The 24,734-nt window shown below is 48.2% G+C and overlaps 1 protein-coding gene and 2 pseudogenes across 6 annotated transcripts in view; 1 reads left to right on the top strand and 2 right to left on the bottom strand.

Annotated features, from left to right (window-relative positions):
• PACSIN2 (protein kinase C and casein kinase substrate in neurons 2) overlaps positions 1–24,734 on the bottom strand; it is a 100,004-nt gene that overhangs the window by 35,988 nt on the left and 39,282 nt on the right. For 4 of the 6 annotated variants that reach the window (XM_045577081.1, XM_045577078.1, XM_036425457.2 and 1 more), the window contains exon 2: positions 18,061–18,167. The exons of 1 other annotated variant lie outside the window; for it this stretch is intronic. The gene's annotated coding sequence lies outside the window, so the exon portion shown is untranslated. The remainder of the gene's footprint in view (positions 1–18,060; positions 18,168–24,734) is intronic. One more of the 6 variants, XM_045577079.1, reaches the window with a different exon arrangement.
• On the top strand, positions 1,461–2,619 carry LOC118712067 (annotated as a pseudogene).
• The window catches only part of LOC118712068, a 55,490-nt pseudogene continuing 42,729 nt past the window's right edge, over positions 11,974–24,734 (bottom strand).

Genomic DNA, 24,734 nt, shown 5'->3' on the forward strand with positions numbered 1-24,734 from the left:
CTGAGATATGCTGGAGGGCGGGGGAGAAACACTGATGTGAGGAACATTGACCAGTTGTTTGCCATTCAAGCCCTGACCAGGATCAAACCGGAAACCCAGGTGAGTGCCCGGACCAGAATCAGCTGGCAATCTTCCAGCGCACTGGACGTAGCCTCAGACCGACTGAGCCGTTGGCCGAGTTTCTTTCTTTGTTGTTTGTTTTGGTGTCACAGCTAAGAAACCATTGCCTAATCCCAGGTACTGAACATTTACGCCTGTTTTCCTCTAAAAGTTTTATAGATTTAGCTCTCACACTTAGCCTCTGATTCATTCAGAGCTCAGCTTTGTGTGTGGGGTGGGGCGAAGGTCCAAATCATTCTTTTACAGTAGATAGCAGGTAGTCCCTGCACTAATGGTTCAAAACACTATTCTTTATTCTTCAGCTTGACACTCCTGTCTAAAATCCACTGACTATAAATGTTAGGGATCATTCTGTTCTCTTGGTTCTCTCCTCATGCCAGTCTTGAACACTTAGAGACCTTTTAGAAGTTGGAAAGTTCTGCTTTTTCCAAACTGTTTTGACTATCCTGGATGGATGCTTTGCATTTCCATATGACTTTTAGAATCAGCTTGATGACTTCCACAGAAGTTGCTAGGCTTCTGATAGGGGTTGCACCGAATCTGTCTGTCAATTTAGGGGGTACTGCCAACTTAACAATGTTAAGTCTTCCCATGCATGGATGTGGGACATCTTTCAATTTATTGAGGTTACCTTTAACCTCTTTCTACAATGTTTTATGGTTTTCAGTGTATGTCTTGTATTTCAAATTTATTCCTATATATTTTATTATTATTCATGCTATTATACAAAATTGTTTTCTAAACTTTATTTTTGGATTACCCAGTGTTAGTATTATATATTAGTTCTAACAGGTTTTTTTGTTTTGTTTTGTTTTGTTTTTTTGTGGATTCCTTAGAAGTATTACATATGAGATCACATCATCTGTGAACTGAGACAGCTTTACGTTTTGCTTTCTGATCTGTATGCCTTTCATTTACCTGTCCTGCCTCACCGCCCTGGCTCCGCCCCAGCGCGCGGTGAGCAGCAGTGAGTGCAGACACCCTGACCCGGTCCTCCTCACCAGCCATGGGAGGTGTCATCACGCCCTCCATCAGGCCGAGGACGGCCCTGCCTGGAGGAGTGTTTTCATCATGCAGGGCTGTTGCATTGAAGGGATGTGCTCAGGTTTTCATGTCACAGAACAAACATATCACCAAAAACCTAAGTTAACTTAGATTAAAACCCCCTGACATTACATTATATATTTGGATCAGTGTCAGATGGAGCCACATAAAAATCTATTTTAAGCAACTCACAGAAAAGAGTTTACTCTCCGGCTCTGGGAAAGATAAACTGTGATGCTGCCGAAACAAGAGACTGCTGGAGCCTGGAGCCTGCCCCCTGGCCTTTCTGCTTGAACATGAGCATCGGCACCCGCTCTGGCTTCTTTCTCCACAGACTCCGAGCCCTGGGCCCCGCGGTCCCCCAGCCCGAGCCCAGCCGCCAGCCGCCGGCAGCGTTTACCCAGAGGCTGTGGCTCAGGCTCCCGGATCTCCATATCCTGCTCCACCAGCGTCAAGGTGGCAGGGCCGGGGCCCTGACTGTGAGGATGGCGGGGGTCTGGCAGCATCCGGAGTAAGCAGCAGAGTAAGCAATGCCTGCCTGACCGCCTGCCTCCTGCTTGGAGAGGGTGAGGAGCCTGAAAGCTGATACTCGGAGACTGGAGAAGGGACCCCAGGTCAGGGACGGGGGCATTATTTCAAGACCATGGCAGACCGGAGGGCTCAGATCTTCGCGAGTTCTGTGGACAATGCCAGCATCGTTCTGCAGATGGACAATGCATGTCTTGCTGCTGATGACTTCAAAGTATGAGACAGGGTCAGCCATGCACCGACTATAGAGCGACATCACTGGGCTCCGAGAGTGTCACTTGGCTGCAGCTGGAGACAGATCACAGCCCTCAAGGAGAAGCTGCTCTTCATGAAGAACCACAAGGAGGAAGCAAATGGCCTACAAAACCAGACTGCCAATTCTGGGCTGACTGTGGAGTTGGATGCTCCCAACCTCAGGACCTCAGCAAGATAGCGGGCCTCGTATGGCAAGCTGGTGCAGGAGAATCGAGCGGAGTCAGACAGGCACTGTTCCCACCAGACTGAGGAGCACCACCGGGGTCACCTCACAGACCGCTAAGAGAGGCGCTTCTGAGATGACACTCCTGGAGCTGAGACAAAGGGTTCATCCTTGGAGATGGACCTGGGCTTGATGAGACTTCTGAAGACCAGCCTGGAGAATAGCCAGCGGGAGGTGGAGACATGCTATGCCGGGCAGATGGAACAGCAGGCGGGGGCCTGCTCTACCTGGAGGCAGAGCTGGCCCAGACCTGGGCAGAGGGGGAGTACAAGGCCCGGCTGAACATCAAGGTCACGATGGAGGCTGAGATCACCACCTACCCCCCTGCTGGAAGCAGGGGGGGCTTCGGTTTTGGTGACGCCCTGGACAACAGCAGCCCTGCCCTAAAGCCCGCCATGGCAGGGCGTCTAGCAAAGCGGTGCCTGAGGTCAGTGACACCAAAGTTCTGACGTGCTAAGGCGGCAGCAGAAGCGGAGCACCCTTGGGGGGCAGGAGGCCAATAAAAAGTTCAGAGGTCATTGGGAGTAAAAAAACACACACAAAAACACAAAACAAAAAACAGAGAAAAAGATGTGGAAAGCAAATAAAGAAAAATGGATTCAACACAACTGACAAAATCTTATTACCTAAACCCCATTCAGGGCTGAAATGAGGACTGAGGGCCAAAGCAGCTGCCCAGGGCGCACACTGGAGCAGAGACATGGCACAGGCAGGAAGGCTCCCTGAAGCTCACCTGCCCAGCCAGGCCACGGGCCCAGGGGAGCCTCGCCCAGTCCTGGCCCTCCTCTGCCCGTCACCCACCGAGAAGCACCACTGCAGCCACAGGACAGAGGTCTCAGCCAGCCTGGCCCGGAGCAGCTGTGTGAGCTATCCCCCGGGACAGGCGCAGTGAGGAAGAAAGATATTTTTGTTATCTTAAGCCTCTGAGATTTGGGGCTCGCTTATTACTGCAAACTAACCTAGCCAAGACTAACAGCAAATTCCCGTGTGAGGAAAATAGCTTACCCTCCTTTAAAACTGGAAATAACTTGCCCTGGCCAAATACCTGGTCGTAGGCTCCTCCCCGGCCGGAACCCTGGTCAGGGCACATGCAGGAGGCAACCAATCGATGTGTCTCTCTGTCTTTCCCTCTCTCTTCCTCTCTCCCTAAAAATCAATGGAAAATATCCTAAGGTGAGGATTAACAACAAAAAAAGGCAGTAACTTATAAAAATAAGAAACATTAAAATGACAATGCCAGTTTTAGTGGGGTATCGGAAAATAGGAATGTATTTTAACACTGCTAATAGGCTTCATGGAAAAATCTGGAAATACGGAAGAAGGCTGATAATAGTTACCGACCTCTGACCTGGCAGTCCCGTTTTGGGGAATATGCCTCAAGCAAATAAACTCAAAGAAAAATAGCCTGAACAAAATGTTCCTCTCAGTAATATTTATAACAGCAAAGACTGGAGACGAGTCAAATGTTCGTGAACTGAGAAAGCATGGTGAGCTGACAGAATGGACGTCACCTGGCCATTGTAAAGGACCAGCAGGTGAGTCGTTTTATATGCGAAACTGGGTACAAGCAGAGAAAGGCAGAATGTAACGGCATATACACATTCACTGCACAGACTTTAAAGGCCTGGACTGTGTGTGTTCATTTTTGTAGCGCACGGAGGTAGACGCTCAAATATTTGCTAAGTGACTGAACGTCTGAACCAACAAATGACCAACTGTGTGAGTGAGCAGGGAGGAGGAATACAGGCTGGGGAAGACCGAGCTGATGAGGGAGCCTCCTCAGCCTCATTTCTGGAGAGTGGTGTCAGCGGTCCATTTTCAGATGCCTATATTTGCACCAGGCAATGGGAAAGCATACTCTTTCTTCACATAACAAAGCTGGATTCATGTTCAAGAGAACGGGACCTATATGACTTTACACAAAGAAAAACTCACTGAACTCAAGCTCTCCAATACCAGGTAGGAGTCCTCGGCAGGTGGTGCCCCTGAAGTTCAAGGAGAGGCTGGCAGGCCGCCTGTCAGTGATAGGCAGAGACGGAGTGGGATCAGGCCCCAGGAGGCTGTGCCGGAAGAGGGTGGACACACAAGATTCATCATTCAGACGCCTGGACACTTTCCGTAACCAGGGAACCTCCTTCCATACCATGAACGCCACGTGTCTTCCTTCGGACTAGTAGTTACATTAATGGGAAAACTTCGCCAGAAATGTAAAGAGCAGTCATACCAAGTTGTCTTTCACCAGACACTAACCACCTTTTTAAATCATCTATCTTTATTGATTTCAGAGAGGTAGGGAGAGAGAGAAATCTCAATGACGAGAGAGAATCACCTATCGGCTGCCTCCCACACATCCATCACTGGGGGCCGAGCCCCCAACCCAGGCATGTGCCCTTGACCAGAATCGAACCTGGGATCCTTCAGTCCACAAGCCAATGCTCTATCCACTGAGCCAAACCAGCCAGGGCTAAGCCACCTTTGAGTAACATCACATAAATGGGGAGGGGGCTGGAGTCATCCTCAGATCTGTTCCTACCCGCACCCCTGATACTCACTTCCCCTCCTCCACAATGTGAGGGGCAGGCTGGATGAAAAGGGTCTTTGCAGCTCTGATTCCCACCATTCTGAGTACGGAAAAGGATATGACCTCTGGTTACCAAACCTAAAGAGCATTTATGAGCCACAATTAAACACATTCAACAGATGTGACTGCTCTGTCCCACATACGCAAGCATTCTACACTGACTGCCCAGGCACACAGAAAACGTCATGTTCAACAAAGACTCACTTCATGGCTCGACAGAACAAATGTACATTGATTGCCACATGTCACCCAGGAGGAGTCCCAACACGTAAAGCTGCCTGCCAAGGACAGAAGGAGTGTTACTCCAACATAACTTTAGAATCCCTTCATACAAGCAGCTTTATACACATTCTCTCTCCTCTCTCTTCTATCCTCTCTTCCCTCTCCTCTCTTCTCCTCTCTCCTCTCTCCTCTCTCCTCTCTGTCTGTCTCTCTCTCCTCCCCTCCCTCTCGGAGTTGCTGCTCAGGGTTGGGAAGCACGTGAGGACGTCAGCTCAGCACCACCACCACCTCCCGTTCACTTCCGGGTGTCCTGCATCCTATCCATGCCTAACCAGTGCCCGCCGATGGCCACAGACACGACAGTATGTGATGAAGTTGCGGGGAACTGGGCTGTCGATCCGGGCCCCTTCATTTCACCTTGTTCCCAAGCTCCACCACTGCCAGATCTTAAGCTACATCAAACACTTCCCAGCACGCCTTCTCTGGGGCAGAAGCACGTGTCCAGTGGGATACTTGTTTGAGCTGCAAGCTTTCCAACTTAAGACCCACACTTAAAGCCTAAAAAGGAAAGCCACGGAGGCCCGGATGAGACAGATTCTCTGGCAAAAGCAGAAAGAAAACCATAGGAAGGATCGGGAGGAGGCTGTCCTTTGTTCAGGAAGAAAACGGGGGCATTCACAAGGACAGACGTGACAGGAGAAATGCCGACCTGAGGCTGGCGGGTAGGAGGCCACCGCCGAGCCGCTGAAGCAGGTTCCCAAGATGCACAAAGGGCGGTAGTAACAACAGCGTGAGTCAGAGTGGCCTCAGGTCAACCGCTCCAGCTGCTTCCAGCCCCTCCACTCTGAGGCGGTCCTTCCAGACAGGACTTCCTGTCACACAAAGGGCCTCTGTGGGCAGCTCCAGCTCCCGCTGCCTCTTTTCCTGCAGAGCGAGGCACTCCCAGGGTCCTTCCCTCCCTCAGCCTGAGCGCACCGCCCTGCCGAATCCTTGGGAAAGGACTGCAGGCCGAGAGGGCCCCACCTTATGCCAGAAGCAGCAAGAGAGCGTAATGCCAAGGGTAATCAGGCCGTCTCTGCAATGTGCATCTGTGATTCCTTAACAAGACACACTGGTGTGCCTGCTGAGTGGCCCAGTCACCTCACGCAAACTACTTAAGAGGTCTGTGATTGATACTGCTTATCTGTAAAATGGAATCCAAGCTGCCTTAGAGGTCCTGAGGATCCAATAGCATCTATCCGAGGCCTGGCACAGTGCCAGTGTGGGGCCTTCCACCATCGGTCACAGCGCCAGGCTGCTGGTGGTGACCACGGGCCAGATTCCGTCAAACAAGCCAGGCGCCAACACTGAGCATTTCCCCTCCCACAGGGACAGACACAGACACCACCTCCTCCAAGAGAAGGCAGGTACCGGAGAGCATTCTGCACACGATGCTACAGGAGCGGTCCAGAAAGGGTACCCGGGACCGACACTCAGTGGGAACTCAGGAGCTGGAGGGACGGGTACCTCAGGTAGAGGGTCCTCCATGGCAAAGAGGAGGAGTTCACACCAGCTCAGTGCAGGGTCACACAGGTCTTGGAGGCAGGTCCCAGGAAGTGGCTCTGGCTTCTAAGCAAAGGGGAGAGAGTTTACAAAGGGCAGGGTGCCCATGGGCACAGGGCTGGTTGCCAGCCCGAGTCACTCATTACACTGCAAGAGAGCCCTCTGCTCCGCCCACACCAGCACGTCCTGCCCTGCCGCCCACCACAGGGAGGCTGGGAACCGCCGATGGAACTCACCCCTCAGAGCCCTGTCAGGAAGTGGAGTGCTGTGGATATGTGCCTCTGAGTTTTAAAAAAAGCCATACAAACCACAGAAAGATTTGGTTTTTAAGTAGGTGTCTCTGCACTCAACTGTGGTTCTACTTCCTCCTCAAGAAACTATTCCATTTCATTCAAGTGTACAAGCCGGAGCCGTGTCTTCTGTTCTAAAGAAGGACATGGGGCCAGTTTGGACCTGGTGTGACAAACTGACAACTAGTTCTAACCTGGCAGTGACTTTATTCTCTTAAAAGTTCGTATAACATGAAGGTCTATCCAATAATTTGAAAAAAAAAATAAACAAGCAACGATCTAAAACTGATGAGCTAAAACCAAGCATAATACAGCAAAAGTTTCCCTTAAAGAAGGAGGAGAGAGAGAGCCCATGGTTTGAACTAGCTGTGACAGCTACAAGTTTTGACTTGTAAGCCTCATTCTCTTCATCTATAAAATGGGGATAACCATGGCTGACTTACTTCTTGGGGAAGTTAGAAGTAATTTAAATGGCACATTATATGTAAATGCCTAAACACGAGGCACTCAGCAAATGTCCGTCCATACCTGCTTGTCCCCATCACACTCCTCTCAGTCTCTCTGCCATGGCTCACCCCACAGGGCACATGTCACTTCAGCAACAAGACTTACAGCTCATTCCTCAGTGGTGCCACTGAAAACTCCAGGAATACAAAACAAACACCTCAATGTTAAGCTCCTATATTTTTTTCATGGTGCTACCTCCTAATATACATTTCCAGTTGCCAGGTTACAAAGGAGAAAATTTTATGCTATTTCTATTATATTTATGATACAACTAGAGACCCAGTGCATGAATTCGTGCACCTTGAAAGGAACTGTGGGCCGTGAGGTTGTGATGGCACAGGGGTGGGTCTTGGCCCATCCTCCGTGCCCCTGCCCAACCCCTCCTGCTGTGTGTGGCTGCCAATGTCCTGTCTGCCAGCAGCCCACTATCCCTGCCACTGCTCCCACTCGCTCCCGCTGGCGGTAAACAAACTGAAGAGTGGTGCGAATGGCAGCTGCTGCCCCAATCGCCCCCAGGAGCAGGGGGAGGTGAAGAAGCCCTCAGGGGCGATCGGGCCAGCAGCTGCTGCTCACACCCACTGATGGCACCAAGCGATCGGACTAGCTGTGGGTACAGCAGGGCTGTCACCAGCAGCAGGTGAGAGAGGCAGCTGCCAGCCCCAATTACCCCTCAGGAGCAGGGAGAGGTGGAGAAGTCTTGAGGGGCTGGCAGCTGCCTCTTGCACCCGCTGTCAGCGCCAAGCAATAGGTGGCAGCACCAAGTGGCAGCAGTGGGTGCCAGCAGTGAGTGCGAGTGATGGCTCCAGTGCCAGCAGCAGGTGCAAATGGGGCCAGCGCCAAGAGCACATACAAGTGCCAGGCGGAACCACAGCGTGTGGGAGCAAAAAATTTTCAGTAACCACCAGAGGCTCACCCCAGTGACAGCAACCAGCACCCCACCTTGGTCTGGTGTCCCCTCTCACCACCTCCACCATCCTGCCATGGCCAACGCCCACCATGGTCCACACGGGTGCCTCTGGTGGTCAGCACAAGTCATAGCGACCAGTTGTTCTGCCAGTCTATTTGCATGTTAGGGCTTTATATATATATAAATATAGAGATGCCCAACTAACATAAATAAGTATTACCTGAGAAGCCCTGAAAATGGCTTGGTTACTATATTAACTTCAATTATAATACCAAACACAGACATAAATGTACAATCACATACAAGTACATGCACAGACACCACCCATGCCTCCCACATCCTCTCTCTTTCTCCTTATCTCCTTATACACATCTACCTCCTTTCCTTGCGCGCGCGCGCGCTCCCTCTCTCTCTCTCTCTCTCTCTCTCTCTCTCTCTCTCACACACACACACACACACACACACACACACACACACACAGAGCCTTTCCTTAATAAAACAGTTGTCAATTTGGCTGTTATAATTAAAAAATAGCCTGTGTCCCAAATTTTTTAACATTTCCAATAAAATATATAATTTATTCTGAAAAACTGGGTAAAATGCTAAGTCAAAACAATGTTTTATCATTTAATGTATATTTTAGCCAATATTCTAAAAACATTTACTTTCTGAGTGCCAGAAACCTTGCTAAGAGCTGGGAGAAGGGAGTGAAATAAATCCATAATAAGACAGGGCTCTGCAGTCCAGGAGCGCACAGTACAGCAACAGGAAAGATAAGTCAAGGTCACATGTGACTAGCTGAGAGGGAGGGAGTGGAGGGAGGGAAGGAGGAGGAAGGAGAGGCCTGCTGCCCGCAGCCCAGTGAGTGTGAGTTTGAGGTGCTCCCGCTGAAAAGACAGACTGAATACACAGAACCTGAATCACCAAACACTTCCATTTAATAAAAAATGCATGTTTGAGAGTGTGCCTGCCCAGAAGAGAAGTCTGGAAGGCATAGCCAAAGCGTGTGAATTGTTTCACTCGACAAAATGTAATGAAGGCGTGTGATACGCCAGGCACAGGGGTCCGGGGTGCAGGAGAGTGGGAAAGGTGCCCAGAGACCCGCACACATCCTGCAAGGAATGTCGTGGCAGGTGCGGGGAGGGGAGGGGCATAGAGGTCAGGAAGGTTTTCCTGAGATGGGGACATCCGAGCAAATACTTGAATAAATGTTAACTTTTCCCCTTCTCTGGTGGTGGAATATGTGAGTTTTGGGTTTTTCTTTGTGCATGCCTGTATTTTTTATTTTTCTACCCTAAGAATGCATTAGTGAAGTTTTTAAAAATATATTTTTATTGATTTCAGAGAGGAAAAGAAAGGGAGAGAGAGATAGAAACATCAATGATGAGAGAGAATCACTGCACACCCACACTGGATATCGAGCCTGCACCCCAGGCCTGTGCCCTGACTGGGAACTGAACTGTGACCTCCGGGTTCATAGGTGACATTCAACCCCTGAGCCACACCAGCCAGGCCTAGCTGAGTTATTTTGAAAACCTAAAAGGAAATACGGCACCACTGGGCACCTTCCATGACTTCCAAAGTGTGAAATTCAAGCTTTTCCGGTAAAGGAATTCAAGTGCCTTATCTATAAGTCACAGCTAACTGGCCTGGGTATCACTCACCTTCACTCAGAGCCCACATGCCTTTCAGTCTGTCCTGCCAAGTCCCCAGGCAACACCTTCCCGGCTGTGTGCAGACTGGGAGGGCCCAGGGCTCCGGGTATGCACATGGGCTTCCTAGGCGACCCCCTACTGCCTGACTTTACTTCCCTGGAGCTCCGACTCCACACAACCTGGCCCCTGGCTCAGGCCCTGCTCCTGGGCATGTGAGAGACCCTTCAGAGCCACTGCCCACCATTCACCTTCTGCTCCCCCACCCACCCCCTCCTGGGCTCCTCCCCTGCTCTTTCTCCTTCAGTGAACAGCTCTATCGTCTGCGCTGCTGCCCAGGCCTCTGCCCAGGCCTCTGCCCTGGCATCATCCCTGACTCCTCTGCTTTCCTCACACCCCACCCGCCATCAGCTCCACCTTGGAACAGGGCAGAATGTGGCACCTCACACTGCCTCTGTTCAGCTACCTGGTTCAAGCCACCACACTCTAAACTTGCCAAGAGCTGTCTGTCATACTTACCTACCTTCCCTCCCTGACCTACAAGATCCCATGCTATCTGGCCCCACTTCCAACTTCAGTCTCAGCTCCTTCGAATCTCGCTCCTGACTCCTCCAGCTGCCGTGACCTTTCTGTGGGTCACCAAATACACCAGGCTTAGCACTGGCTGCCCCTGTGCCAGGAACACCCTTCCTCCAGCGTCTGCAGGCTGTGCTGCCTTCCATCACCAGACATCTGCTTCCACTCACCTTCTTCTGAAGAAACCTCCCCTAATCCATGCCCATTCCTAACACTCAGCCCAACTCTGCTTCATTTTCTTAATAACCCTTAGCCCCATAGGCCAACTTACATACTGTCTCTTTCCACTTACCAGGATGCACCTCCTGAAAAACCAAGTCTTTGTTCAACTTGTATCCTTAGCATTGATGTATAACAGGCATACAATAAACATGTCTGGAATGAATGAGTCAAGACATGTGCTAGGCTCTGGAGCAAACACCCACTGTGATAGAACAAACTTCTGTTCTCAGCAGCAAGGAAAAGCAGGGATCTTTATGACTCTCCTCTGCAAAATTTAAACAGCTGAACAAAATATATTTACATCGCTGAGTTGGCCTAAAATAAAGGGAGATGAAGACACTAAAAACACAAATTTAAAGAAGCAACCACAGAATAAAAGTGGATAAATCAGATTTCTTTCTGAAATAACAAGAAAATATAAAAGAAAAATTAATAGACTTGGAGAAAAAGTGGACAGAACATAACATTAAGAATAGGGAAGAAGCAATATCTAAAGATAATTTTTCAGACTAAACCACAAATCAAGAAAGCCCAATGGTCTGGTGCGACCAGGCCCGGAGCAGCAGCTGCCAGGCTGGGAATGGCCAGGCCCGGAGCAGCGGCTGCCAGGCTGGGAGCGGCCAGGCCCGGAGCAGCCGGGCCCGGAGCAGCTGGGCCCAGAGCAGCCGGGTCGGGTGCGGCCAGGCCCGGAGCAGCAGCAGCCAGGTCCAGAGCAACTAGGTCGGGAGCGGCGGTGACCAGACCCGGAGCAGCTGGTTGTGGAACGAACCAGAGCAACAGAGGCCAGGCCCGGAGCAGCCAGGCCCGAAACAGCTTGCTCCTTGCCTGCCCCTGCCCCACGGCTGCCTCTCAGACATGGCTGGAAACTTTTGTGGGAACTTGAGGGTCTGCTGAATCAAGTGATGAAGGCTTAGATCTGAATGTGTTGAATTAGTATAGGGCTGGGGTGTTGATCTGTGAGTGCCTTGGGTGGGGCCTGGATGAGGCTGGTTGACCTATTTGGAAATGTCTTTTGTGTGAAATGTATCATTGGGCATGTGGTGGTATTACTGATATGAGAAAATGCTAAGTAACTAATTTACTATCTGAAAAGGGATTTACTATCGGGGAAAGGGAGGGAGGAAGAGACTGAACATAAACTGCACCTATGAATGAGGACAATGGGGGATGGGGAGGGGGCGGAGGGTGGGGTGGGAACCTGGTGGAGGGGGGAAGAAATGAGGAACCTTTGTAATAATATGAACAATAAAGATTGATTTTTTTAAAAAAAGAAAAAGAAAAAGAAAAAAAGAAAGCCCAATGAATTCAAGCAAGATTTTAAAGAGAGAGAGAGAGATCCATACCACCACAATTAAAGCGAAACTGTAAAACCTCAAAGTTATAGAACAGATCATAAAAGCAGTCAGCAGAAAGATCACAAAGAATGGCAACTGAACTAAAAGCAAAAGTGAAAGCCAGGAGACAATGGAATAATACATACTACATGCTGAGTAACAATGGCTGCCAACTATGAATTCCATACCCAGCAAAACTAGTTTTTAAGAACAAAGCATTAGGTATTTTTAAGACAGATAAAATATATATCACACCAAAAAACCTTCACAGAAAAGGAAAATTTAAAGAATATACTTTAGGAAAATGAAATAATCTGAGGTGAAAAACTTGAAGCACAAGAAAGATGGTAGTAAGTAAATATACTAGTGAATATATGGATAAATCTAAACAGCACTGACTGCATGAAACACAGCATCAAATTTTCAGAATTAAACAATTCAGGAGAGAAATACTGGACAAGTTGGAAGGGGGTGTGAAGTTAAAAGGATTTAAATCCTTTAATCAGTGAAGGGCAAAGTAAAGACATTACATTTTGTTAAGTGCGTTAAAATATCTAGAACAGCTACTAAAGGACTAGACAGAATTTAATTCTAACCTTAGCAAAAGAAAATGCAATGAAAGGGGTGAGAGGTAACAACAGGACTCAAAACAAAAGGCGGCAAAAACATTTCTTAAGTTACATAAATATCTAACCACTATGGTGTACACCTGAATCTAATATAATATTGTATGTCAACTGTAATAAAAAAATAAAGAAGAAAGAAAACATCATTATTATAGCTGATAGGGTTTTAGCAAGCCTGGCAGACACTGCTGGGATTCCAGAGCTACGGTGCTGGGGGCTCTGTGCAGTGGGTCTCATTGACCACGAGGGAAATACCATTTAATCCTCGTTTGACAAATAAAGAAACTGAGGCTCAGCCTGGTGAGATGTCTTGACCAAAGCCACCTGGCAAGTAAATGACTGCTTTCGGAATTACATCCATCTGTCCCCAAAGCTTACCCACTATGCCTGCCACAGAGGGAGAGACAAATGGTGAGGACACCACCTATACTCTCCCAAACGCAAGAATGGCGGTGATTACAAGCGCAGTGGCATCTGGGGCGGCCTTGCCCTGAAGGGAGCCAGGGAGGAGAGCCAGGGCCAGAGCCGAAGCTTGCGGGGATGGGTTTCTCCAGCTCTCTGACTTCTCTAACAAAGACATCGTGGGGCGGGTAAACAGGTTGGCAAAGCTCTTCCATGCCTCTTCCAATGCTAGCTGGAATTCATTTATTGACTACATCTTTCAAATCACTGTCTGCACCTCTCGGCTCATGACATCCATCACCTTCTCCTGGATTTGGTGGACCTGCTGATGCTGAGCAAAGAAGTCTCCCGGATCTGATTGCTGCTTTTTCCAGTAAAACAACACAGAGCAGAGGAAGCCAAAAGCCACCGTGGTCCTGACATCAATCTGAGCTTCAGCCGTGGTCTGCCATTTTTTTTACCGTGGAGCACGTTCTGTCACGAGTAAGATCCATGCCATGGAAATTAGGCAGGGTTTGCCTTAACATCCTCAGTAATTGGCTTAAATTGTCTAAATGCCACTTCATAGTTCTGCAGATCAGCTAGACTCACTTCAAAAATACAACCCTTTTCCTGCTGGCGGGCTCAGTGACTGAGCACTGAACCAGGAGGTCACAGTTCAGTGCCGGGTGGGGGCATATGGCTGGGTTGCAGCTCGATCAGAGAGCCACCAGGCTGCAATATGCCATATTCTCTCTGACCTCCTTGCCTCTGCATATATTGTTTCCTCCATCGACTGAAAACCGCCTCCAAAACACAGCGCCAAACCGTGATGTCTTCCCAGCCTCCCCCACTCTTCACGGCAGAAGGAGGCCCCTATAACTCTAGATGACTCGTCACCACATCTACCCACTGGACTGCGAGCTTCAGAGGCAAGAATTCAACAATCATGGATCTCAGGGCCGAGTAAGTGCCTGGCGAGGACCCACAAAACCCAACTCTTTTTTATTCTTTTTTTTTTAGGAAGGAAGTACCCATATGTCTAAACAAACATATACTGCAGTTAAGAGGCAGTAAGACTCTTCCCATTCCTTTTTCTTCTTTCTCATAACGTGCAGCAGCAGGTAGAAAGATCTCTCCAAGGCTGCTCCAAAGCCCACAGGAGCGAATGTTCTGGTAGACCTGGGGCTCTGCTGATGGGGCCCGGCCTCATGGGAGCAATGCTGGCCCAGGTCCAGGCCCGTCACATCCATGGTCTGGCTGGTGATGGCCAGTTGGAGAGCAAAGCACAGGAAAACACCCAGGAGGTAGCGTGTACAAACCCAGAATGAAGAGAGTCCTGGAAGGTCAGGAAAGTACTGACAAAGATGGCGTCAATAACGTGGAAGTATCCAACATCATCAACATTACGTCTCCAGGTTCAAGTCTGACACCACACCAACTAGACTAGAAACAGTGCACACGACGACCACGGCGGCAGCCGAGGCCTTCAACGTCAAGAGGTAGACGAGGAAGGACCTGGCACCCAGGCCCCGAGGCAGCTGCTCACCCAAACACAGTGACGGTACGAACGGTGCCCCACTGGGCCCCACTGCAGGGTGTGGACTGCGCTGGCCCCTCAATAACAGGCCGGGCACCTCGTGTTCTCTGGGAGCAGCACTTCATGGAATTCATAACGCGAAGAAACCACCATTTGTTTGCTTTTGTGGTGGTACCAGGGTCAGTTACACAACTCAGGCTGAAAAAAGCCAGGTCTACAACCAGCAGCAGACAGGGTAGGAGGAGGTAACACAGAGAGAAGCCCAGCTCTTGGCAGCAGCCAAATGTTTTCCGTGTGTTCAGTATAAGCCATTCCTTGCAAGATTGTGAGTGAGTGTGTGTGTGTGTGTGTGTGTGTGTGTGTGTCCACATCCTGCGTGGCCCAGGGTTCAGGTTCAGGTTCGGGCACTGGAGGAGGAGCACACAAAGGAAAGAGACTAGACAAGAAAATATAAATTTGGGAATTGGGGGCCAGATGGGAGCCCAGCTCAAGGGGAAGGACTGCGCTTTGCTCTGGCCTTGCTATTGCTTTTATTCAGGTTTTGGAATACACCCATAACCCTCAGGCAGGCAATTCCAACAATAGCCAATCAGCAAGGGTTTACATAAAACTAAAAGGTGAAAGTTGCTTCAGCTACCATTGTCTCAACAGTGGGTGCAGAGCTCTGACTTTTCAGAGTTCAAGGGCTCCAGCCTTCCGGTTTCTTGTCCACACCTCTCACCGGTGAGGGCAGCAGGTGGCTTCCAGCACCAGACCAGGTGCAGGTTAATGCAGGGGTTCCATGGACGGGAGAGGTGACGAGCAATCTCAGCGCGGCTGTCCGGAGGCATTCCGGAATTACACAGGAGAATACCTGTGTCTTCCCTGACCGGCCTCTCAGGTAACGGGTTTTTGGGCAGATGGAGATCCTAACACCACCCCTCGGCACCAAAGCCAGGCAGAACAAGAAGAGAAGCAGTCCATCCTGGGGATTTTCTCCTGTTTAGGTCATTTTCAGCAGCCACCCTGGCACTCTCCCTCCCAACAGCTATGGAGAAATCAAACAGTGCCTCCTGTGCAGTGGCACGTGCCTGGCACCACAGCTGACACCCAAAGCTGCAGCAATCCTGGCTGTTCCAGGAGGCTGAGTCTGGCTCCAGGAGCGACCAGCTGTGCCATGCTAGTGCCTCCTCAGCACACCCAGAACTCCATTTTTAAGGAAAATCTCTCTCCAAAGCTCTTGTGCTTGAGGTAACATTATACACCTCTGCCAAATGGTACTCACTTCGTTGAGAAGTTAAATGAAAAGAATGAATGCGCCCAAGCAGAAAGGAACAATGGATCCAGCCAGCCGGCAGCCAGAAGGACCGCCTCCTGGGCTGTGACCTAATGGAAAGCAGCCCGAAGCCGCTCAGGTGCCCGCATGCCCATGGTGAGAGCAGTCAGGGGGTGGGATGAGGATAGCGCATGTAAACCTCACACGATGATTTTCATCAGGACGACAGCCTCTGCCATCCCAAATGCAAACTTTCAACGTTAGCAGTTCACCGGATGCACCAAAGAATAAGTGAAATGCCTTACGTTCAACATGCAATACACAGATTTCTCCTCCCAACGTGATCCTGCTGCTTGCCTGCATGGCCTCTGGTCTCATACGTACATTCTCAGAGGCGGGAAATTAACAAAGTCGATAGGTATTTCATTATTAGTTCACTGTGCCCTGTGTTCTTTTTTTCTTTATGTGTCTTTTCTTTTTGGAAAAGAACCATAAGGAGCCGAAACCAGTTTGGCTCAGTGGATAGAGCATCGGTCTGCGGACTGAAAGGTCCCAGGTTCGATTCCGGTCAAGGGCATGTACCTTGGTTGCGGGCACATCCCCAGTGGGGGGGGGTGCAAGAGGCAGCTGATTGATGATTCTCTTTCATCGATGTTTCTAACTCTCTATCCCTCTCCCTTCCTCTCTGTAAAAAATCAATAAAAATATGTTTTAAAAAAAAAGAACCATAAAGAGAGCAATTCGTTGTTCCTAAATTGCCATGTGCGATTTACTCTGCTAAACTAGCAGCAACAATACGTGTCAGACTTGCGAATCAGAGAGAATTCCTAACTGGGAAGTGCAACATTTAGCCTGTCAACTACACCAACAACATCATGTCAAGCAAGCATTTCTCAGCAAAACCATTCTCCCCTGCTCTCCCTCAAGGACTCTGCTGCAGAACAAAGCCGATGGGAAGCAAGACTGAATATGAAATTTAGTCTTCACGTTAACAGAAAGAAATTTTAAATCCTGTACTACTGCGGAGGCCTTTGGCAAACATTTCAAATTCAGAATATGTCCTGTCCGGTCTGTAAGCTGTCCAGAAATAGCATGTGCTTTGTGAGACCACATCAAGATTCATGTCTTTGGGTCATGAGTGACAGAGTCTAATGAGAAAAATTTAGGCCAGATTCCCAGGGCTGGAGGGCAAGTTACATAGACAGCTACTCTGTCATTCGGTATCAAGGCAGAACTGAGAGATGCAAATGCCTGTAGACCAGCGTGGGGACACACCACTGTGGTGCCTTGGAAGGCAATCTCTACAGAGAGAGACCATTGCAACTCACCCACTCACTCACTCACCTCTTCACCCAGCTCTAGGGCCTAGGATCTACCTGGGATACGGGGAGGCGTTTCTTCAACTAGGGGAGGGTCTCAGGGCACCCCTACAGGCCCGGAGAGAAGGAAGACCCAGATGACACCACCAGCACAGACTCTGGTCCAATAGCAACCCGGCCTGCAGCAGTCGGCACCACTTCCCCCTCAGATCTTTACATTCCACAGGCATGCCAGGATATACACAATGTGGGCAGAAGCGAGGGGCAAGGAGGAATATCAAATACCACTTACTGACTGGGACAATTATATATCAATGACATATTTATATATATAATACATATTTATGCGTATATGTTAAGAAGGCCAATATATTAAGAAAAGAAAGTCAGTTAAAATATTCTATTCTTAACATGTACTAAAAAATAGGGTGCCCTGCAAAAAAAAGGTATACACACTTTAACAGCTATTAATTCATTTAATTTTCACTCCTTAAATCAGGTTTAACTGATCTGAAATAATGGGATAAGACAGACTAAAGCTTTGTACAAATAAAACTTATTCTAAAGTGCCACTAGACTTTTTTTTTTTAATGGAAATACATAAAAGATAAAGTTTAAGGCACAAACCCAGCAACAATCAATGAACTGAGGGCACACGAATGCCGAACGAAATTAATTCTTGATGTTTGCGATTCCATTGTTTCACATTATCAGCAGCACCTGGACCAGAATGGTTTGATAACAGGCATGGACAAAAAAAAGTATTCATTTCTGTAGGTTCTTTTACATTTTGAAAAAGAACTGTGTATTAAAACCACTGACTTTATAATCACTTAAAGTGTGTATATTTGGGGGGACACCCTGTATATAAGAATGACTGGGAACGAAGGCTGTGGGAGCAGTGAACTTCCTCCCTCCCTGACGCGGACTCCTCACCTTCCGTAGCCAGTGGGTCCTCTGGTTCTCCCAGTGAAAGCGGCTTCTCCCAGGACGATGCCAACACGGCCGGCCAGCACACCAGGAGGGCAGACAGCTCCAACCTACTGCACAGAAACAGCGCTCAGTTCCTCCTTCAGTCTCAGGTCTTGCACACTCACATAGGTATAAAGTTATTGACCGCATCTTCAAGTACAATGACAATACTTAAGAAGATGCCTGTTTTCCTATAGAACATTGTTTCAGAAATTCTTCAAGGCATGTATACTCTCTACACTTCAGAAAATACAAATAAGTGCTTTTCCAGGACCTTCCCGCTCCCCCCCGCCCCCCCAGGCATTTTGAGGTGACTGGGCAGACAGAGGGAGCCGCACTCAGGTCTAAGAACAGTCACCCACTGTTCTCAGACGCCTCTATTTGCTTCTAATCCCCATACTTGAATTTCAGAAAGATTCCAATTAGATTTTTAGGAGAGACTATTTTTAACTGATTCTGGAAAGTGGTGGATAAATTCCGTTTTTTATACATTTAAATAATTCCCTCCTTTATTTGTATCATAATGTACTGTTTTATAGCTTGAACACGTGGGTTGGTGTAGACTTAGGGTTAGCAAGACTCAGAGCTGCGGTATTCCCTAACGGGGGCCGAAATGACCCCAGAGTGCAGGGTCTTCCCTTCACACCCTGAGAAATCCTCTTCCAAAGGAGAATCCAACGCCTTTGTCTGTTTCTTTTAATAGCTGTGATTTTATTAAGTTTGGGTTTCTCATCTAACAGTTAATCACATAACGAGGTTCATTTATAACAATAACGGTTAAACCTAGTTTACTGGGGAGAAGCAAGACGCGAAGACATTCCATTGCTCTTTGTGGCTTGAGATAATTCAAGCACACCTATGCCACTTAAGAAAATTATTAAATAAAAGCTGAGTATTTGAAAATGAAACAAATTAAATGGACTCCTCAGAAGAAAAAGCCATTCTTAACCTAGTCCTATTTATCTGAGATAAGTGAAGAAGGGCAATACAGGAAAGGCCAATGACTCAGGCGTCAGGAGACTGGGGTTCTAGGCTATCTCAGCTACCGAGTTGTGTGACCTTGGACAAGTCAACAAGGCTTTTGGCTCTTGGTCTTAATTCTTTTGTTTGGAGAAGGAAAAAAAAAAAAAAGGACTGAATATATCGACTCCAAGAGCCATCATAACTTTAAGTATCATGTCCCCACCTTTTTAATTATGCCACCAAATAAATAATACAGGTATGTAGCTGGGAACACAGAACACTACCAATGTATAAAAAGAAAGGGGCTAGTATTTACCACTGGCATAAATCTCAGACTGCAAGACATGCTTTGGTTCGAAGTTATACTACGTCTTTGTTATTTTCATAAATGCAACGGTTAAAGTTCATCTAGAATTCAATAAGATATCGAATTAAGTAAGAAAGGATTGAAAGAAATGTTCAGAATTCCAAGAGCAAGGGCAAAACTGATGGACATGATTAAGGTCTGAGAGAAGCATATATTTGGGGGAGAGCTAGGAAACAGAAAACATGCAGCCCTAAAAGCATGAATCTATGCACACCACGCTCGGGAATGACCTACAGGAGAACACGCTGCCCTGCGGCACAGACCGCACCGCATGGCACTTTCTGGAGAAGAGAGGAGACCGCCTTCCTAACGTTCCCAGCAATCAGTAACCCAATAACGCGTCCGCTCAGCAATGGTCACTCAGGTATCAGGACCAGAGAAAAGCCCTCACTGCAGTGACAGCGCTACATAAACACAGGGGGGTGGGGGAGGGGGCCATACCCTTCAATTCTAGAATAAGACTTCCAAGATAAGAAACAAATGTTACTGAAGCAGTAAAACTTTTACATGTTTGCCATCTAATAAAAATAAAAACACGGTCTGGTGACAGCAGTCGGATGGGGACGAGGGCACAGGGTCCCACGGAGGAGGAAGGCGGGGGCTGCAGCCACGAGGCTGCAGTTCTGGCCGGCAGTCCGGTCGGGAGCAGACTGGCATAAAACAGCAATTACAGCCAACAGGAAAAGCTAATTTATCCCTTTTCTCTCACAGTTCCACTTACACGCCATAGATTAGATCAGGCTGTTAAGAGAGAAAATGGCAGCATGCAATGACCAAAATGCTGAAAGTAGGGGGTAACAGTCACCTCAAGTAACTCATTTAGCGACCCCGTAAGAAAAAAACAGCTAGAAACAGGGAAGCTGGCCTAAAACATGCCCAAGTTTCTAATTTATCCCATCTATATTGAAAAGAAACATGCACATATGTTCTAAAAGCAGAGTAAAAATTATAAAGCACAATCTTTCACTTGTTTAGGCCAAAATCTACACCGAGAAAATCAAAGCATTCTGCATAAAACATTCCACACTGCGTAGTTAAAATTGAACTGCCTAAACATTTCTTTAGAAGCTCTCGAACTAGGTGAGCTAAAAAGGCAAGATTTCTGTGAAAACAATCACTCAGGAAAAAAACACAATGAAAGAACATTTACTTTCAAAAAGGTCTACCTTAAAGGAAATGTCCACCTTAAATAGCACACTTACGTTCCTCTGTCCAGTGCCGACTTCCACTGCCTAACCTGGCGGCTCAGCCTCGGCCTCGGTACCTGCCTCCTGGCCACCCTGGTCCGTCTGACCTCCCTGCGGAATCCCAGCCCATTTCATCATTTCCTGTGGCTCCGCTCCTGCTGCCGAGAGAAGGCAGAGAAGGCCAGGCCCCCGGCTGCTGCATTCGCCCTCCAGCACCAGCTTCTGCCTGCAGCCCTCTGGGGCCCTCACAAAAGAGCTTTCTTTTCAGAAAGTGGCCAAATAGAAATGCTGGTAAGCCGTGGACAGAGAGACTCGAGGTCAAAGAACAAAAGTCATATTACCCCCAAGATCAACCGGGAGCGTCTACATTAACTGACACCATATGTGATAGGCTCCGAATCTCTTCTTGCATTTGGGATTCTTCTACTAAAAGAGAGAGACTTGCTCTGTATCTAGGAGCCAGGTGGCACAGGAGTTAACGTGACAGGGACTTACTGCATGAGATAATCTTACATTGTCCCTACTTTTCTCTGAGCCCACACACCGAAGCAAAGCAGCCTGCCGGTGGGAACGCAGGCTTACTGCTGCAGACAGGCAGGCGCGGACCCTTCTCCCGGAGCCCGACCGTCTCCCAAGACACTCACTCACACAAATGTGATCACCTAGAAGTAAACACCAAACACAACAACTCCTCACTTCCTAGAGTCTTACAAAGAATTGAAAGTGGAGGGGGGGGAAATGAAATAATAAATAATAATAATAATAATATAATTTTAGGTGAGGAAGAAGAGATCCTGTATCTGCTCATTTTCAAATGTACATGCCCAGGAGAATACCATATACTTAGCGGTCCTTCCCTCTTGCTACAGTGAAGAGGAGGCACAATCCACGCTGCTTGAAGCCACAACAGGACAAGTGGAGGGGGGGCCCCCACAGGGCAGGAAGAGGTCAGAGGGCACTTTTAGAGCAGGGTCCTGTCTCTTGAGCTATTACAGTGTGCTGTGTTGGTGACAATGTATTGGTACTTATAATATGTGCACTTTTATGGATATTATGCAACAATATAAAAAATATAAACACTACTGGAGAGAGCAGATATTGAAACTAATCTGTGAAAACAGACAAGACACAAATATTCCAAGGGCTCAATGTCTCCAAAGTGCCTCCCGGAAGATCTATGTTCAACCCCAGCCCATGGCAACCTGACCTGGTGCGGCCAGAACAGGATCAACCATTCCCTCCTTACAACCTGGGCGAAGGAAGTCTGTGGCCAAGAGAAAATGCATAACTGACAAAAGAATGTACTGCAAGAGGAAAGGGGAACTTAGCTAAGTAGATATATCGATACTTGCTACCCAAATTTACTCAAATTTTAAAAAACAGCCAGCTAGTCTGACCTTACAACTGTAAACAGAAGTTAAAAATCTTTCTATTAATATAATCTGTGTTTAGAAAACTGTTAATGGAAAAACACCAATAAAGCAAAGACCTTATCAATTCAAGGCTTGATTACTTGACATATGAGAATATGATAATAATTCACCTTCCCTCTCTCTAAAACAACAGTAACAAAGAGTCTGACCCAGGGCAGATTCCACTGTGGCTAAGTCATGAGTCCCTTCCGTCCGCACCCCACGGCGTCCTCTGGTCTGCGGGGCCACACATCTTCCCGGGCAGCACATCTGCCCGCTGCGCTACACAGCGTCCTCAACCTGTGGGTCGGGACCGCTAGCAGGGTCACCTAAGACCATCGGAAAACACAGGTACTTACATTACAATTCATAACAGTAGCAAAATCACAGCTATGAAGAAGAAGGAAAATAATGTTATGGTAGGGGGTCACCACAACATGAGGAGCTGTATTCGAGGGCTGCGGCATTAGGAAGGTTGAGAACCACTGTTCTCGGGGTCTGCTGTGGGACAGACAGGATCAGGAGCTGGGGGTCTAAATTGCCCTAAATAACACTCATTTGTCCAGAGATGGACACTAAGGCTGGAAAAGGCTGAGTTTCAGATCAAATAATGTTTCTAGACATTACTTCAGTGTACTTGAGCACAGCACATGGGCAGTCTTTCTAAAACAAATGATCTAGTGGTTATATTTCAAAGTACTTAAACTAAATTTCAGCAGCACATTAAAAAACGGTATTTTCTTCCACTAAGAAAAAAACTGGTTGTCTGCCTTCCCTTTTATCGAGTCTCCCTTAGGGCGCCTGGTTATGGGGAAGGGACATCACAGCAACCATGGGAGGTAGATGTATTCCTTCTGTCGTCTAGCACCTCATTCTCACTGTTTTTAATCCAACAAACAGGCTGCTTATAAACACACATCAATGCTGCCTTCATTCAGGGTTAGCTTGGCCCCTGAGCCTGAGTACTGCTACCTCCTCCACTCCAGCTGAGAAGGCGGAAGTACGGAGAGGTTATGGTACTTGCCCAGTATCCCAGAGCTAACGTGTCGAGGAGCCAGGATTTGAACCCAAGCCGTGAGCCTCCAGAGTCCGACTGCTAACCATCACAGCGCACTGTCTCTCCACCTTGGCTTCCCTGAAGGATCACACTAGGTCTTGGTAAAATTTTTATATGAACTAAATTAAGAATGCAGGTTGCAGTGGGACTGTGAAATGATGAGACCAGCTTTGCAGAGTGGCCGGTACCTGCCCACACCTCTCAGCGGCAGCGGCAGAGGCAGCTCTCCCTCCTGAGCTGCTGCTGGGACAGAAGGACTGCTCCAGGGAAACCCATCTGCTAACCTTGAGGGTGCAGTGACTAAACTGGTATTTCCAGTTCCAGTCTGGTTTCTGTCACCAGACTTGGAACCTCTGGGCATTCATTCAACAAACATCAGTGCCAAGCAGAGAGCTTAGGGCCTCAGGGTCCGTACCCGGGCTGCTCACAGGGCACGGGCAGGCGCCGGAGTAATAAGTAAAGCTGGCTTGGCTGATCACTGCTAGAACCAGGTGCAGAGGGACCGCTGAGAAGAGCAATGGCCCATGCGGGAAGCAGGGTCAGGGAAGGCTTCACGGAGGAGGGGACACAGGTGGTTCTCTGAGAGCTGGCCACTGACCCACTCAGAGCAGTGGATTAAGGCAAAAAACAATTTTCAGAAAGAGCTGAAACCAGTGTGGCTCAGTGGATAGAGCATCAGCCTGAAGACTGAAGGATCCCAGGTTCAATTCCGGTCAAGGGCATGTGCCTTGGTTGTGGGCACATCCCTGGTGGGGGGGTGCAGGAGGCAGCTGATCGATGTTTCTCTCTCAGTAATGTTTCTATTTGGTTTCTAACCCTCTCTCTTCCTTTCTGTAAAAAAATCAATAAAACATATATTTTTTTAAAAAATTTTCAGAAAGAGTCCAGCAAGTCAGCTGAAGACTACTAGTGCCACCCATTACCTCGGCCACGGCACACGTCAGCGAGGGTTCGAGTGAAGTATTTCCCTGGCCTACCTCACAGACATCAGGACAGCATCTGGCATGGCAGCCTGCTCCGATAGCTCTGTTACACGGCTGTCACACGTGGAAAATGGCTGCCTGTACTGAGCTCTTTTTTTCTTTTATTTTCTTTTTTAATTTTGTTTTTGCTAGAGGCCTGATACACCAAATTCATGCAAGGGGCAGAAGCCACCTCTGCCTCAGCTTTGTTCAGAAGGACACCTTTTGTTATTATAGATTGATATCGGAGAGAGGAAGGGAGAGGGAGAAAGAGATAGAAACATTAAGGATGAGAATTACTGATCGGCTGCCCCCTGCACGCCTCCTTACCAGGAATCAAGCCCACAACCCAGGCATGTGCCCTGACCTGGAATCAAACTGTGACCTCCTGGCCGAGTTATTGAACTCTTTTTTAAAAACTCCATAAAATAAGTACTGTCAGCCCCACTTTACAGAAGGGAAACGACCCCAGAGAAGGTAAGAACCTGCCGCAGTCACCCAGCACAGCAGAATGGGATTGTAACTCAGGTCCACCTGATGCTGTCAAAGCTCATCCTCTTCCTACCACACTGCGATGCCTCCCACGGAACCACACACGTGGGAAAAATCAGGCTCTCTGGCAACAGGTCAAGTCATGTGGAGAAAAAATGAAATTTCTTTGCCATGATTTTCCCCATCCTCTACTGGTCT

This window comes from Pipistrellus kuhlii, unplaced genomic scaffold (genome assembly GCF_014108245.1).
Source record: "Pipistrellus kuhlii isolate mPipKuh1 unplaced genomic scaffold, mPipKuh1.p scaffold_m20_p_81, whole genome shotgun sequence".
NCBI classification, from domain to species: Eukaryota; Metazoa; Chordata; class Mammalia; order Chiroptera; family Vespertilionidae; genus Pipistrellus; species Pipistrellus kuhlii.